The sequence below is a fragment of the Trachypithecus francoisi genome, unplaced genomic scaffold (genome assembly GCF_009764315.1).
Source record: "Trachypithecus francoisi isolate TF-2019V2 unplaced genomic scaffold, Tfra_2.0 Lachesis_group13, whole genome shotgun sequence".
Classification (NCBI taxonomy): Eukaryota; Metazoa; Chordata; class Mammalia; order Primates; family Cercopithecidae; genus Trachypithecus; species Trachypithecus francoisi.
The window spans coordinates 64,239,439-64,254,025 of NW_022681458.1; the positions used below are offsets into that span (position 1 = coordinate 64,239,439).

At 39.1% G+C, this 14,587-nt stretch overlaps 1 protein-coding gene across 2 annotated transcripts in view; it reads left to right on the forward strand.

Moving 5' to 3' along the window:
• PDE11A (phosphodiesterase 11A) overlaps window positions 1–14,587 on the forward strand; it is a 490,924-nt gene that overhangs the window by 265,751 nt on the left and 210,586 nt on the right. The window lies entirely within an intron of this gene.

A 14,587-nucleotide genomic window follows, 5' to 3' on the forward strand; every position in this document is an offset into this window, starting at 1 on the left:
CCTTATATCTTCAAGTCCTGGCAACCTTGACAGGGTGCTACCCATGAGTGTCAGCGCAGCTTCCACCCATGTTAACAGAGGGGCCTAGAAGGTGGGAATATCTGTACTCACCCACATATGCCCTGTCTCCACTGTTGTCATAACCTTTGAGTTCCTTAGACCTTGACAGACTGCAGCCAGCAGCTGGATGCTGCCTCCTTATCATAAACTGAATGCTAAGGTAAAGCTGAGGAGCTGGGTTGTCCTCAAACAAGGGAGGAAAAAAAGGATGTCTTGTGAATTGGGGTCCTGGCCTAACAAGATGCCTTCCAAAAGGAAAAAAGAAAAAACTCTTGCATAGAAAATCTCCCTATATCTGCAAGGCTTCATTAACTACTAACAGGGTGGAGAAAAGGAAGGAAAAAAAGCTTAGGTGCAGGCCTGGGAAGATTCCTTGGGGAGAAACCTCTTATTCTTATGCAAATGGATTTCTCCATCAGGGAGAAAAATCTTTAACTGCTGTCTCCTCCCTGGGGCTCCCACCAAGCCCGACTCCTTGGCCAGGGGAACACTGGCCATCTAGCCACCCCAGGCCCAGGCCATGTGCCCCAGACAGGAGGGAGTGGGACAGGGAGCCACCGCTCACCCGTCTCTCCTGTGCACATGCCTGCAACCATTGGGGTGAGGATGAAACACCCCTAATATTGTAAAAGAAAAGATAGGTGTCAATACATTCCCCCCAAAATGAAGGAAAATCCATGGAAAAGACTGGGTTGGACTGAGGCTGACATTTCCAATGCCTGAGAATGATGGGGCAGGGAAGGGGGCAGTTTCCCCTGCCTTCAGAAAAAGTCTAAAGGTGAAAAAACCCAGAAACAAAAGTGAGAGAGATGTTTGGGTCCACATTTTACTCACCCTTCTGACAAGTCCCCATAGAGGCCACCAAAATGATGCAGAATTTTTTTGCTCCTTAGGTCAGCTAATCTGGGTTATTGTCTCATGACCAGGAAGAATTAGGCAGACACATTGAAGGGTGGGAGGGTGGAATTTATTAAGTGAGAAGAAACCTCTCAGCAAAGAGAGGGGGTCCTGCCAGCAGGTTTCCACCCCCCACATTGAATACCAGCGCCACTACACACCAGCTGAAGAGGCCAGGCTCTACCTCTGCATTAGGCCCAAATTTCTGGTGGCTCCACACCATTCCCCCAGTGCATGTGGGCCTCCAGTCTGCTGCGGGCATGCTCAAGTAAGCCGCCTGTGCAGGTTCCCTTATATGCACAAAACATCTGGTGTAACACTTGTGGGGCAGGTTGGAAATTCTCTGGAGAGCCTTCTCTGTCTAGGCCTTTGTCTGCCTCCTGCCTCTATCACTAATATCTATTCTAAATTTCTCAATAGCTCAGTGGCTAATTCTGGCAACTGAATTCTTTTTACTGACCCCAATTCATCAGAAATTGGGATCGAATACCCCAAAATGGATTGGCCCTATTCTGGGATTTCATACTATGGATACATCAACTTTCAGCAAATAGAAATACTGGATATTTTTTAGCTTACAGGGGAGGAAATGGAGACTTGGAGAGTTGAAGTGATCTGCCAAGGCCATGCAGCTTTCTTAAGGCAGAGCACAGAACACACTCTGGGCCTTCTGGTTCCTGATTCAATGCTCTTTCCTTTAGCATCCTCTTAGGGAGAGCATCAGCTGCTGAGGGTCTGCCTAGGCAATAGAGTCACCACATTCTTCCTTTCTCCCTTCTCACAGGTACATGAACTCATGGCCAGCATACCTACCTTTTTGTCCTATCTGCTCTGCTCATGAGCTGAGGAGTCTTGGGCATACCACTTAGTTTGCAACATGTAAAGTTCCACATAAATACCTTATAAACTATAAACTGTGCAGTCACCAGGTCCTCCCTTATAGGAGCCAGCAGTATGATAAAGGTGGCCAGACATCCAGGGACCAGGTTTCCTAGGCACATTGGAGATGATTAAATGTGGGGGCTGGCTGTGTTAGTGGTGGCAAATCCATGTGGGTCTGAAGCAACCTCAATTCTTGCGTCCTCAGAAGAAAGAATTTGACTGAGGGGCATTAGGCAGAAGGAGAGACTATGGCAAATTTTAGAGCAGGATTGAAAGTTTTTTTATAAAAAGCTTTAGAGCAGGAATGAAAGGAAGTAAACTACACTTGGAGGGCCAAGCAGGTGACTTGAGAAATCAAGTGCGCTGTTTGATCTTTGACTTGGAATTTTATGCATTGACATACTTCCAGGATCTTTCATTCCTTCTCCCTGATTCTTCCCTTGGAGTGTGCTGTCTGCATGCATGGTGGCCTGCTAGTGCTTGGAAGGGGAGCATGCACAGTGTGTTTATGGGAGTTGTATGCATGTTTATTGGAGGCATTCTTCCCTTACCAGCTGAATGTTTCTCAAAGGTCATATACCAGTTAAACGCTACCATTTTGCCCCTTAATGCACATGCTTGAGTCTGCTTGCCCAACTCCCAAGATCTTATCAGGAAGCTACTTGTATTAGTCAAGGTTGCCTAGAAAGACAGAACTAATAGGAGACGTATATATATATATATATATATTTGTATTTGAGTATTAAAAAGTATTAACTCATATGATCACAAGGTCCTACAATAGGCTGTAAGTTGAGGAGAAAGGAAGCCAGTCCTAGTCCCAAAGCTGAAGAACTTGGAGACCCATGTTTGAGGGCAGGAAGGATCCAGCATAAGAGAAAGATGTAGGCTGAAAGGCTAAGCCAGTATGACTTGTTTACGTTTTTTTGCCTGCTTTATATTCTAGCTGTGCTGGCAGCTGATTAGATGGTGCCTACCCAGATTAAGGGTGGGTTTGCCTTTCCCAGCCCACTGACTCAAATGTTAATTTCCTTTGGCAACACCCTCACAGACACACCCAGGATCAATACTTGGCATCCTTCAATCCAATCAAGTTAACACTCAGTATTAACCATCACACTACTGGTCACTAGTTTCAGGGTTTTTCTATCTATCAGGAGACTGCCTTTTGTTGGCACTGGCTGTGGCCAATTATTATTTTAGAGAGACAGTTTAACAACCACCTGACCGTCACCTGATGGCCGCCTGACATTTGTAGGGGGGGGGGCTCTCCTGCCCTGCTCCTGCCTGACTAGCTACCTACTGTAATACCTGTACTGTCCAAGCCTATGCAACCCACCAATCCTTAAAACATATAGCTAAAGCCAGTTACACTTGTACATTTCAAACATAGCCCTGATGACTACATTTACAATCCCTATATCAGTTAAAGTAATAGATAAACTTCAAAATTTCTGTGGCTTAATACAATAGAGGTTTAGTTTTTGTTCATGTTAAGCCCAAATGGGTTTTCCTGATCAGTGTTGGTGGGATAGGGATGTGTTCCCTATTATGTGAATGAAATATTTCAGCAGCAACTTATGAATGACTTGCCCCATGGACCATATTGTGAATTCTTCAGATTGATAACTGCTGGTGCTGATCCCAATACACCCATTTGTGTGCATTTGATAGTTTCTTCTTCAATTTGGACTAGCATAGGAAGCTTTCCAGTTTGGGAATTCATGATGCCAGTGGCTATTTTCTGTTAGTAAGACATAATTTACTCTATCAATTTTTGCTTTAGGTATACAGTTAATGTATGAAGAAGGGAAACTAGTTTTCTAATTTCTGTGTTTTTCCTATCTTGATAAAATTCAGGGAAGTCCTTAGAAACTCTGCCCAAAGATATGCAGCAAGAGAATGATCTTTATTTTGAAATCTCAGTTTTGAAACTGTTGGTCTTCCTTTTGATAGAAGCTACAAAGGGATGTCTTTAATGTGATGTAAACCCCATCCCAAGTGCTGTCAGATGCCTGCTGAGAGGGCTATGGGGCAAGTAATCATAGTTGTTTACCTGCTGGGTGTTCTCTTAGTGATTGTCTTAAATATTTAATGGAGTCCCTCCTTGTGGTGAACAGAACAGACTTAGCAGGTGAGCCATAGTGATTACTTGCCTTCTGAATGCCTGTTTGAGTTGGCTCTCAAAAGTGGTACCTACTGGGCTTGATAGCATACATGGTTTTAAGGCCAAACTCCTTGGCTTATGGGTGGAAAAATTATGACAAAAGATTATATAAGATGTCACAGAGCCAGAACTAAGTTTGTGAGCTTTAAATTCTGCAACCTTATGAAAATCACTGTTTATTCTGTTACAAGATTCTATGAAAAGAATGTAAGACAGAAAAGACCTACTCAATATAATACTATGTTTATTTACAGTGGTACAAGAAACCCTCATGTTTATGGGTCATCTGTTCTCAGATTTTGTAGCTTTATCAGTCATCTGCTCCATGGGAACAGGGTATCCATGTTTATTTCCGAAGACATTGTCAGGATTATTATGTATATTGATTTTCTACTGCAGCAAAACAGATTACCACAAACTCAGCACTTGAAAACAACACCCAATTATTATTATTATTATTATTATTATTATTATTATTTGAGATGGAGTCTTTCTCTTTTGCCCAGGCTGGAGTGCAGTGGCACATTCTCAGCTCACTGCAACCTCTGCCTCTGTGGTTCAAGCAATTCTGTTGCCTCAGCCTCCCGAGTAACTGGAATTACAGGTGCACACCACCATGCCCGGCTAATTTTTTGTATTTTTAGCAGAGACAGGGTTTCACCATGTTGGTCAGGCTGGTCTTGAACTCCTGACCTCAAGTGATCCACCCACCTCGGCCTCCCAAAGTGCTAGGATTACAGGCGTGAGCCACCACGCCCAGCCAAAACAACACCTGATTATTATCTCACAGTTTCTGGGCATGGCATTGCTGCGTTCTCTGCTCAGGATCTCACAAGGCTGAAATTAAGGTATTGCCATGTGGAATTCTCATTTGGATTGTGGCATTCTTTTTAAAACTGATTCACGTTGTTGGGAGAATTGAGTTCCTTGCAGTTGTAGAATGAGGCTCTCATTTTTCTGCCAGCCATGGCCCAGGGTCTGTCTTAGCTCCCCGAGATTGCCCTTGAGTCCTAGAATGTGGCCCTCTCATCATATGGCAGCTTACTTCTTCAAAGCCAATGGGAAAATCTCACTCCAGTTGGCTGTGACAGAAGCTTACATAATGTCCAGAGTGGCTTATATAACCTCAGGAGTGATTATCCCATTGTCTTTGCCATGTAACGTAACATCACCAGGGAAGTGACTCTCCTAACATATTCACAGGTCCTGTCCACACTCGAGGAAAGGGATTATTCAAGACATGGAAGAAGCCAGAGTTGGGGGTGGTGGCAGGTGGGATTCTTAGAGGCCGTCTTAGAATTTTGCCTATCATAGGCGGGGCGTGGTGGCTCACGCCTGTAATCCCAGTACTTTGGGAGGCACGAGGTCAGGAGATCGAGATCATTCTGGCTAACATGGTGAAACCCCGTTTCTACTAAAAATACAAAAAAAGAAAAAAAATTTGCCAGGCGTGGTGGCACACACCTGTAGTCCCAGCTACTCAGGAGGCTGAAGCAGGAGAATCGCTTGAACTCAGGAGGTGGAGGTTGCAGTGAGCCGAGATTGTGCCACTGCCCTCCAGCCTGGCTATAGAGTGAGACCCCATCTCAAAAAAAAAAAGAATTTTGCCTATCATATCCTCATAAAGACTAAAATTTAGTCCATGCATAATGTCTATCCTATGAAGCAATCTATATATCCTGATATTTTAAAATGTCTACAAGAAAAGTAAACAGAGAAGTGTGTTTAAAATAATGTATAGAAGTGTGTATAGAATAATATATGTGAGTGTATATACATAAACAGTATATACATATTTTCTTTTTTTTTTTTTTTTGAGACGGAGTCTTGCTCTGTCACCCAGGCGGGAGTGCAGTGGCATGATCTTGGCTCACTGCAAGCTCCACCTCCCAGGTTCACACCATTCTCCTGCCTCAGCCTCCCGAGTAGCTGGGACTACAGGCGCCCGCCACCACGCCCGGCTACTTTTTTTTGTATTTTTCATAGAGACGAGGTTTCACTGTGTTAGCCAGGATGGTTTCGATCTCCTGACCTCGTGATCCACCCGCCTCAGCTTCCCAAAGTGCTGGGATTACAGGCGTGAGCCACCACGCCCGGCCAGTATATGCATATTTTTAATAGATATTTTAAATTTAACATGTCTAAAGCACAGACCACAATCTCCTGCCCCCCAAGCCTGCTCCTCTCTGTTTCCGTATCTCTGTTGAGGCAACACGATTCTTCAGGATGCTTATGTCAAAAAAAGTATAGGCATGATTCTCCCTTTCTCTCATGTTGAACATGAATTCATCAGGAAGTCCAATTGCATAATTTATCCAGCATCTGACCACTTCTTACTACTCAGCTGCTACCACCGACATCCAAGCTACCATCATCGCTGTACTATTTCATGTACAAATCCTGTTAAACTGTCCCTCTCCTTTCACTTCTCCCCGCTATACTCTTTTCTCAACACAATAGTCAGAGGCTATTAAATTTTAAGTTATATTACAACTCTGCCCACACACTCTTCAGTGTCTCCTTGTTTCACTGGAGTAAAAGCCAAATTTGCAATTCTTTCAGAGACCTACAGTGCCATACACCATCTGGCACCCTATCATCCACCCCCATCCCTTACTCATACTATGCAAGCCACACTAGTCTCCTTGTTCCTACAACGTGCCACTTACACACCCACCTCAGGGGCTTTGCACTGGCTACTCCCTCAGCTGAAATACTCTTCCCCCAATATCTGCATGGCTCATATCCTCTTCCCTTTAAGACCGTTGTTCAAATGTTACCTGACAGTGAGGCCTGATACCCTTGGTACTCCTTACTCCTCTTATCATGCTCTGGTTTTTCCCCATCATCTTACCATCTTCTAACATGTAATTTATTCATTTATCTTTGTATTGTTTACCATCTCTCTTCTATCACTAAAATGTAAGCTCTATGAAGGTGAAGATTTTGTTGTTTTTTTTTCCACTGATGTATTCCCAACACCTAGAACAATGTTTAGTACATAATAGACATTCTTTGTTGAATATTGTTCAATATTGTTGAATATATTATCTATGTATAATTTATGTGTATGTTTTATGTCATTAAATATATTATATATTGACATATGAACTTAATACATATATATAGGAAAAGGTGAGGAAGGACTTGTACCAACCTGTTAATAATTGCTATCTCTACAGATGGCAGGGTTAGAGCTTTTGATTTTATTTGTGCTTTAAATTTTTCCTGTATTCATATTATTTTTATAATCATGAAAAATGTTAAGATATTCTAAAATCTTAGACTCTCTATATCTTATATGAAATTATGTCTTACCAGGTTATTGTGAGTCTTCTTAAGGTTATAAACAATTATCGAAAACCATGATTGAAATAATACAATATCTAAACAAGTCAACTTGCCTTGCTGTATCTTTGGGGAATTCAGATAGATTATTTTCTCTTCACCTTTGCCTTTCTTTCTTGGGATTTATTCCAACTAGGAGCATTGTCTGAGATTGTCCCAATAGCATGTACATAAACTGCATTTGCAGATGACCTGCTCTTGTATTAAGTGACTTCTTGGAATGCATACTCTATTTACAAATATCTTCACCATTACAATCATTCTGTCCTTGCTTTCAACTGGCATTGTGCCTCTGAATTCAATTTTCTTTAGTTAGTTGCACTTTAGTTTATCATCTGTGACACTTTCTGCCCTTTTCTTCCTATTAGATTCCAAGAACACATGAAAACAAATACACTAATGCAAAACAAGTCATTATTTAGTCAATCTAAAGTATTATATTCTATTATTTAATTCAGTATTTCCTTCCATTTGTATAGTTATGGAGAGAATTTTCAGAGCCATCACATGCAGTATTTGCTTTTTGCCTACAATAAGAATGAACACTTGGACTCAACATTTAAATAGAAAAGGTTCATTCAGCAAAGGGAATGTCAGAAATCAACTAAAAAGTAGGGCAGGCCTTATGCATGAATGGATTTGGTGGTCCATTTATTTGTTACAAATTCAGGAGAGATAGGAAACCCATCAGCACCTAGATCTCCTCTGCCATGGAAGGCCAATACCCAGAGTTACACAATTGACACTAAGGTGGTGTGATCTAAACTCTGTAGCTCTTCAGTCCCATGCAGCTCTTCCATGTAAAGTTTTTCCTCTGATTTTTTAAAGCCTATTATAGACAACTCAATAGGACTTATCCTTGTCATGTAGCACTTAAAGATAATGGGGCTCCAGGCTCTGAGATTCTATGACTGAGAGCATTAAAGCCCATTTTGCCTGCCAGATCTTTGTGGTGTAGCACTCCCGCACCCCCACAGTGGCTGCTGAGAGCTAGCCTGGCAGGAGAGGTCATTCTCTATTCTCTGTAACACCTTCTGGTCTATCAGTTATGCTTCTATTACAAAGAGAAATGTGCAAAATTGAAAACATTAAGAGACAAAGCTCTGTGGATCAGCTGAAATTCATTTGCTCTTCTCAATCTTCTCTCAGTTTCTGTTACTTAGTGTGAACCAGTTTGAGAACCTTTCCTGAGAAGAAGGGTAGATTGGATAGTGGACATAAGAATTGCAGATGAGCAGGAGGGTAAGGAAGGTTAGAGGTTAGAAGTTAGGGGGATTACTAAGACTTAAATAAAATATAGAATGGGGAAGCAGTGGGTAGTGAAAACAAATACAAGTCCCACAGTTCTAAGAATCCAACAGACTTTGCTGCATGGGCAGTAGAGAAAATGCCTCAGCTCCAAGCATGATCATTTATTTTGTCAGGAATTTAAAGGATCATGTACAGACACTATTCTACAAGCCATTAGGATTGATCCTATGTGTAGGTAAGACAGGCCAAACTCAATTCTCTCTCTCTTATTTCATGGAAATCAAGGGACTGACTTGGAACATTGGCTCCCTCAGCTTGTCTGGTTACTAGAATTTCTCACCAATAGATTACCTTTGGGGAGAAAGTATTGCTTTAGATTGTTGTTAAAGTTGTACATATCTTTCTAGAGAAAGGAAATACACTGAACATTAATAAATAGTATTATATTATCACCAATTTATTTAACATTTCCTTTGACCACCTTTGAGAGACTGGAAAATATAACAAGTACATGTTGATGGCTCCAAGAGCTAAACCATCTTTAATTAGATCCATTAATTGGAAAGGCCCCATGAGGACAGAAACTATGTAACATTTTTAAGTAGACATATCTTTGATTGGAAAGAACTAAGCACTCCCAGAAATATATTTACTTTAACTGTTGCCTTCTAGAAAGGCTGCTTTGTCTCACACGGTCTAACTTTTGAGACTCTAATGGTGTGAATATTAAACCAAGAATGACCAAGCAGGCACCGTGTGGAACAATAGAGCAGATTTTTTTGGCAGGTGTTCCTTTCAATATTAGTAATATTTGTATTTGCAAAACTCCTTACAAATTTTGAAACCCTTTCACACACAAATTTTTATAAAACAACTTGGAAAACAAGAAAAAGCAGAAAGATGAGAATCAGCTGTGAGGCCGAAATATGAAGATAACCAATGTTACCATTTTGGTGTGCAGGAGATAAATATTAATGATAAAATTGAGGCATTGAAACTTTGGGTGACTTCGTTGGGGTGGTGTGGCTGATGGGCATTTTTGAGCTCCATTGACTGATTTGATATGGAGAGTTGGGGTTATCTGGTGAACAGGAATGATTCTTTCCTTTATACTTGCTTATTACTCTTTCTCCCTGTTTGGAATCTGTGCTTCTTTCATCTCCCTTCTCCTTTTCTTCTAGCCCCTGCAAAGGATAAAATGAACTCCTGGGCCTTGCCTTTTCATATGGTTACATGAACTAACCTGGATTAGCACAGTTTTCCAGAAACAACAGCTGCTACCTCAAATAGGCAATTATTGTTCCTAGTTTGTAAATTTTAGACAATAAACACAGGTAATTTAGGCAATTTTTAGGGAATTAGGGAATTTCATTAATGATTTTTGAATTTCATTAGGGAATTTCATTAATGATTTTAAAATGGAAAAATTCACTCTCCTCACACTCTGCCATCCTTCCTTGTTCTCCTCTCCCACCTAATTGGCCTCCTCAAGCACGTTGATCATCAACATTCCTTAGCCTCTCCTCCTTCCCTCAACCACGATGGAAACACTTTAAAGACACCCTCTGCATTCTCTGATGCTTCACCTCTTCTCCTGTGCTCACCCCATACAAGACTCCAGCTCTGAATAGACGCAGCTCTGCTTTCTCAGTGTGACCTTCCTCTCTTCCAGGACTAACCACTTGAATTTTATTCCTGATCACATCCTTTCTTCCCTTGACCATTTGCCTTCAATTATCCCACTATGTTGCTAAATTCAGTAAGCCATTTTCAGTCCTTATGTTATTAGACTTTTCTATAGCACTGGACACTGTTGCTTCCCCTAAGTTCTACTTAGAAAATAACTTCTTCCCTTATGGACAAATTACCTGTGTTTATTATCTAAAATTTACAAACTAGGAACAATAATTTTTAAATTCTCATAGCCAAGAAATTCAAAGGAAACTATTATGGTCATAATTTTTCCAGGATCCTTCAACGTATGTAATATGCTTTTGTATAACCACAGGCATGTACACCATTATCGTTTAATGTATTAAATATTTTCCATATGAGTAACTGTTCTTCTATAGCATGATTTTAATTAGATGCATAATATTCTGTTGTATGAGTGTACTATTATTTACTTAACCAACTCCCTCCAGTTGAATATTCGTGTTATTCTAATAAATCACTAAGATAAATAATGCCATAGTTCATACTTTTACATGTAAAGATATGTGCATAGCTTTGATAATTATCACAGGATAAATTCCTAGATATGAAATTGACAGGTCAAAGAGTAGATATTTATACTTTTTAGGCTCTGGATACACATCAATAAACCTATTTCCAGAAAGGTTATAGAAATCTGTTCACACATTATAGATGCAGTAAAGCCTTCAGGTTAAGAGCATGAGCTTTGGAGTTCTTGTCCATTCCTGTCACTGTTGTCACCTTTTTCTTCTAGCACTAAATATTGTGTTCCCCAATGTTCAGTTTTTAGTCTTTTTGTTGGACAAGTTCTCTCTTGCAATAACCATGCAATTAACTTAAATCTTACCCATGCAATTAACACAGAGGACTGATGACTCCAAGATTAGTATCTCCAGCCCCTCCCACTTGTAATGTGTGTCCATTTGGAGTTCCTATCATTTCCCTCAAATTTCCTGTGTTCCCCACTTCAAGGAACTCTTCCATGTTTACTCAAGCCAGAAACCTCAATGTTATCTATCCTCCATGGGGATGGGAAAGTGCATACTCCCACTTTCCCAGAATAAAAAAAAACTCTTTGGGGCAACTATAGTGCTTTAAAAGTGATGGGTAAACAAAATTCTCTTTTATTTAACTGGCGAACAGCCTAAGGTTTGTTTTTCTCACCACCAGCTTCTAAATTGTCTTTCTTACTGCATGTTCCTTTTCTTCTTGCCCATTGTGACCTGTCCCTCAGCTGCCCAGATTTCGTAGGAGAGGTTAGACAGGGGCTACTGTTGTCCCAGAGTTGGCAGAGACAATTGTGTTTACTACTTGGTGCTGCCTCAGACCCAGTGGTCTGTACAATATGTGACCCTCCCTCAGCAAAACAAAGCAGACTCAGCCATCCTAGTGCTGCTATGGGTAGCCTAAGTCTATAGATTATACCTCTCTAAAATTGGCTTTCTTCTCTTCATGCTTACTGGTATTGCCTTAATTCAGATTTTATCCTTAGGGAGAGGAAGAAAACCAGTTTGTTTTTTTGGAAGATAACTTTGATGGATGTGTTTGCCTTTGGCTGTGCTCCTTTGAGCCAGTCTCTCTCATTCAAGGCAGTTAATCTCTGTAAGTCTCATCTGATAAGAGAGGATGATAACAGTACCTACTTCATGGGGTGGTTGTAAAAAGTATAAAATAATGCATAAGAAAGTGCTGAGTGGAGTTCCAGACACAGAGTGAATTCACATCCAACAAATGTGAGCTTATCATCATCATTGTTGTCTTTGAAGACTCACTGTAAAGGGTCTCAAGCTGCTCCTGATTTCTCTAAACAGAGTTCGTTGTCTTCCAATTATGTTTGAACGTCCTCTACTTGGACACTTATTTTATCTCAATATTTCTATCTTTCCTAGACTGTAAGTAACTCAAGGGTAATGACTATTTGAATTCATTTTTCTATCCTCAACACTAAGCAATGTGTCTGGTGCATAGGAGGTGGTAAATAAAGATTTTTTGGAAGAGTACACTGGACGAATGATTTATGCTTAAGTTTTTGTTTCTGCATCTGGAATTCTCAAATATCAATCAATATAATTCACTCTGTTAACAAACTAAAAAAGGAAAAATCACATAATCTAAAATTACATGACTAAAAGGTATAAGAATTAAGGGATAAGATGACGTGATCATGTGGTAAGAAAATCCAAAACACTTTACAGGTAAGATATTAAAGTTAATAATTGAATGTAGCAAGATTGATGGAAACAAATTTAATATTAAGAAGTCAATTATATTTTTGTGTACCAATTATAAGCATTAGAAAATAAAATACTGATGTCATTTACAATAACATGAAGTTTTTAAACGCCAAGATACAAATATAACAAATTATGTGTAAGAACACTACATGGGAAACTACCCAACTTTGCTAAGAGAAATTTTAAGAGCCTTAAAAAAATTAAGAGATATTTATGGATTGAAAGACTCAGTTTTGTATAGGTGTCAATTCTCCCCCAAATTGTTAGATTCAAAAAATACCAATAAAAATCCCAGGAATGTATACGTATGTGTATAAACTGCAAATTGATTCTAAAATTTGTATGTAAATGCCAGAGGTCAAAAATAGTCAAGACAATCTTGAAGAAGGACAAAGTTGGAGAATTTGCACTACCAGATACTGAGCCTTATTACACAACTGTGTTATTTAAGACAGTATGGTATTGGCATAAGGGCAGATACCTAGATCAATAATAGAACAGAGAGTTCAGAAACAGATCCAAATATATATGGATAGTTGATTAATGAAAGCGATGGCACAGTAGAGTGATGGGAAGAGGTATTGCTTTTTCCCTCAAAACAGTGCTGGAGCAATTGAATAGCCATTTCAAAAAAAAAAGAAATTTTGACTCCTAGCTCATATTATACATGAAAATCATTTTCAGTTGGATTATAAATTTAAATGTGAAAGTTAAAACAATAAAGATTCTAGGAAAAGCATAGAAGAATATCTTCATGAGGTTGGAGTACGGAAAGATTTCTTGAATAAAACCAAAAAAGTACTAACCATAAATTTAACAATTGAAATATTTGACTATATCATATTAGGGACCTCTGAATAAAAAGACACCATTAAAAGAGTGGAAAAACAAGCCATAGAATAAGAAAAATATTTGTAATACATATATCTTGCAGAGGGCTCTTATCCAGAATATAGAAGAAACTTTTACAAGCCAATTTTTAAAAATCAGACAACCCAACAGGAAAAAAGTCCAAAGTTCTGAACAAGCACTTCATGGAAGAGAGTAGAAATAGATGATAGGTATATGAAAAGTTGCTCAACTTCATTAATCATAAGTAGGAAAATTATAAATTTATTGTCCAAATTTGGACACTTTTGAGAATGAAAGGCATATTATTAAATAATTATGTCAGGGAAACAGACTTAAACCAGGATTTATGGTCACCCTAGTCGTCAGAGATAATCAAATTACTTTCACAAGGAGATGCAACCACATATCTATCAGAATTGTCAAAATTTTTTTTTAAAACCTGACGACATCAAATGTTGGTGATGATATAAATCAACTGGAACTCTCATACACTTCTGGTTAGAAAGTAAATTGGTACAAGTACTTCGCAAAACTTTAAAAATATATATTTTGAAGCTGAACTTGTAAATAACTCAGCAATTTTATTGTAAGTATATGCCTATCAGAAATGCATATGTGCACTAAGTATGTACAAGAATTTAGGGGCATGGAGGTGGCTTCTGGGGTGGTGATAATATTCTATGTGTTGATCTTGGTGGTAATTGCATAGATCTGTTCATTTTGTAAAAATCCATTAAGCTGCATACTTACAATTTTGGAGCCTTTCTACATGCATGTTAATCTTCAAAAGACATTAAAAAAGAGAAACTAACATATTGGTGCAATGAATAGAAGATATCTGGAAAATTAACTTCTCAAAGAGAAATGTCAAAAAGAAAAAAATCCAAATATAAAATTTAGCTGTGTAAATTAACTTGTAGTTTCAAGTGTTTAAAATATGTGGCTCTTGCCTTCAACAAAGAATATTTTAAAATATATTTTTATCTCAATATCCATGATCCAAAACCTTCATATCTTATTGTTTTCTCCTATTGTATCAGAACACTAGATTGACCTTCCTCACTGAAAATCAAGGTCATGTTAATTCACTAAGACCCTTTCACTCGTAGTGGTTTCGCTCTAGCCATTCAAATATGGACCATTGTTTTTAATATTAAATGGAGTTTGTTACTCAATGTTTGATGTTGATAATTGTACCTCT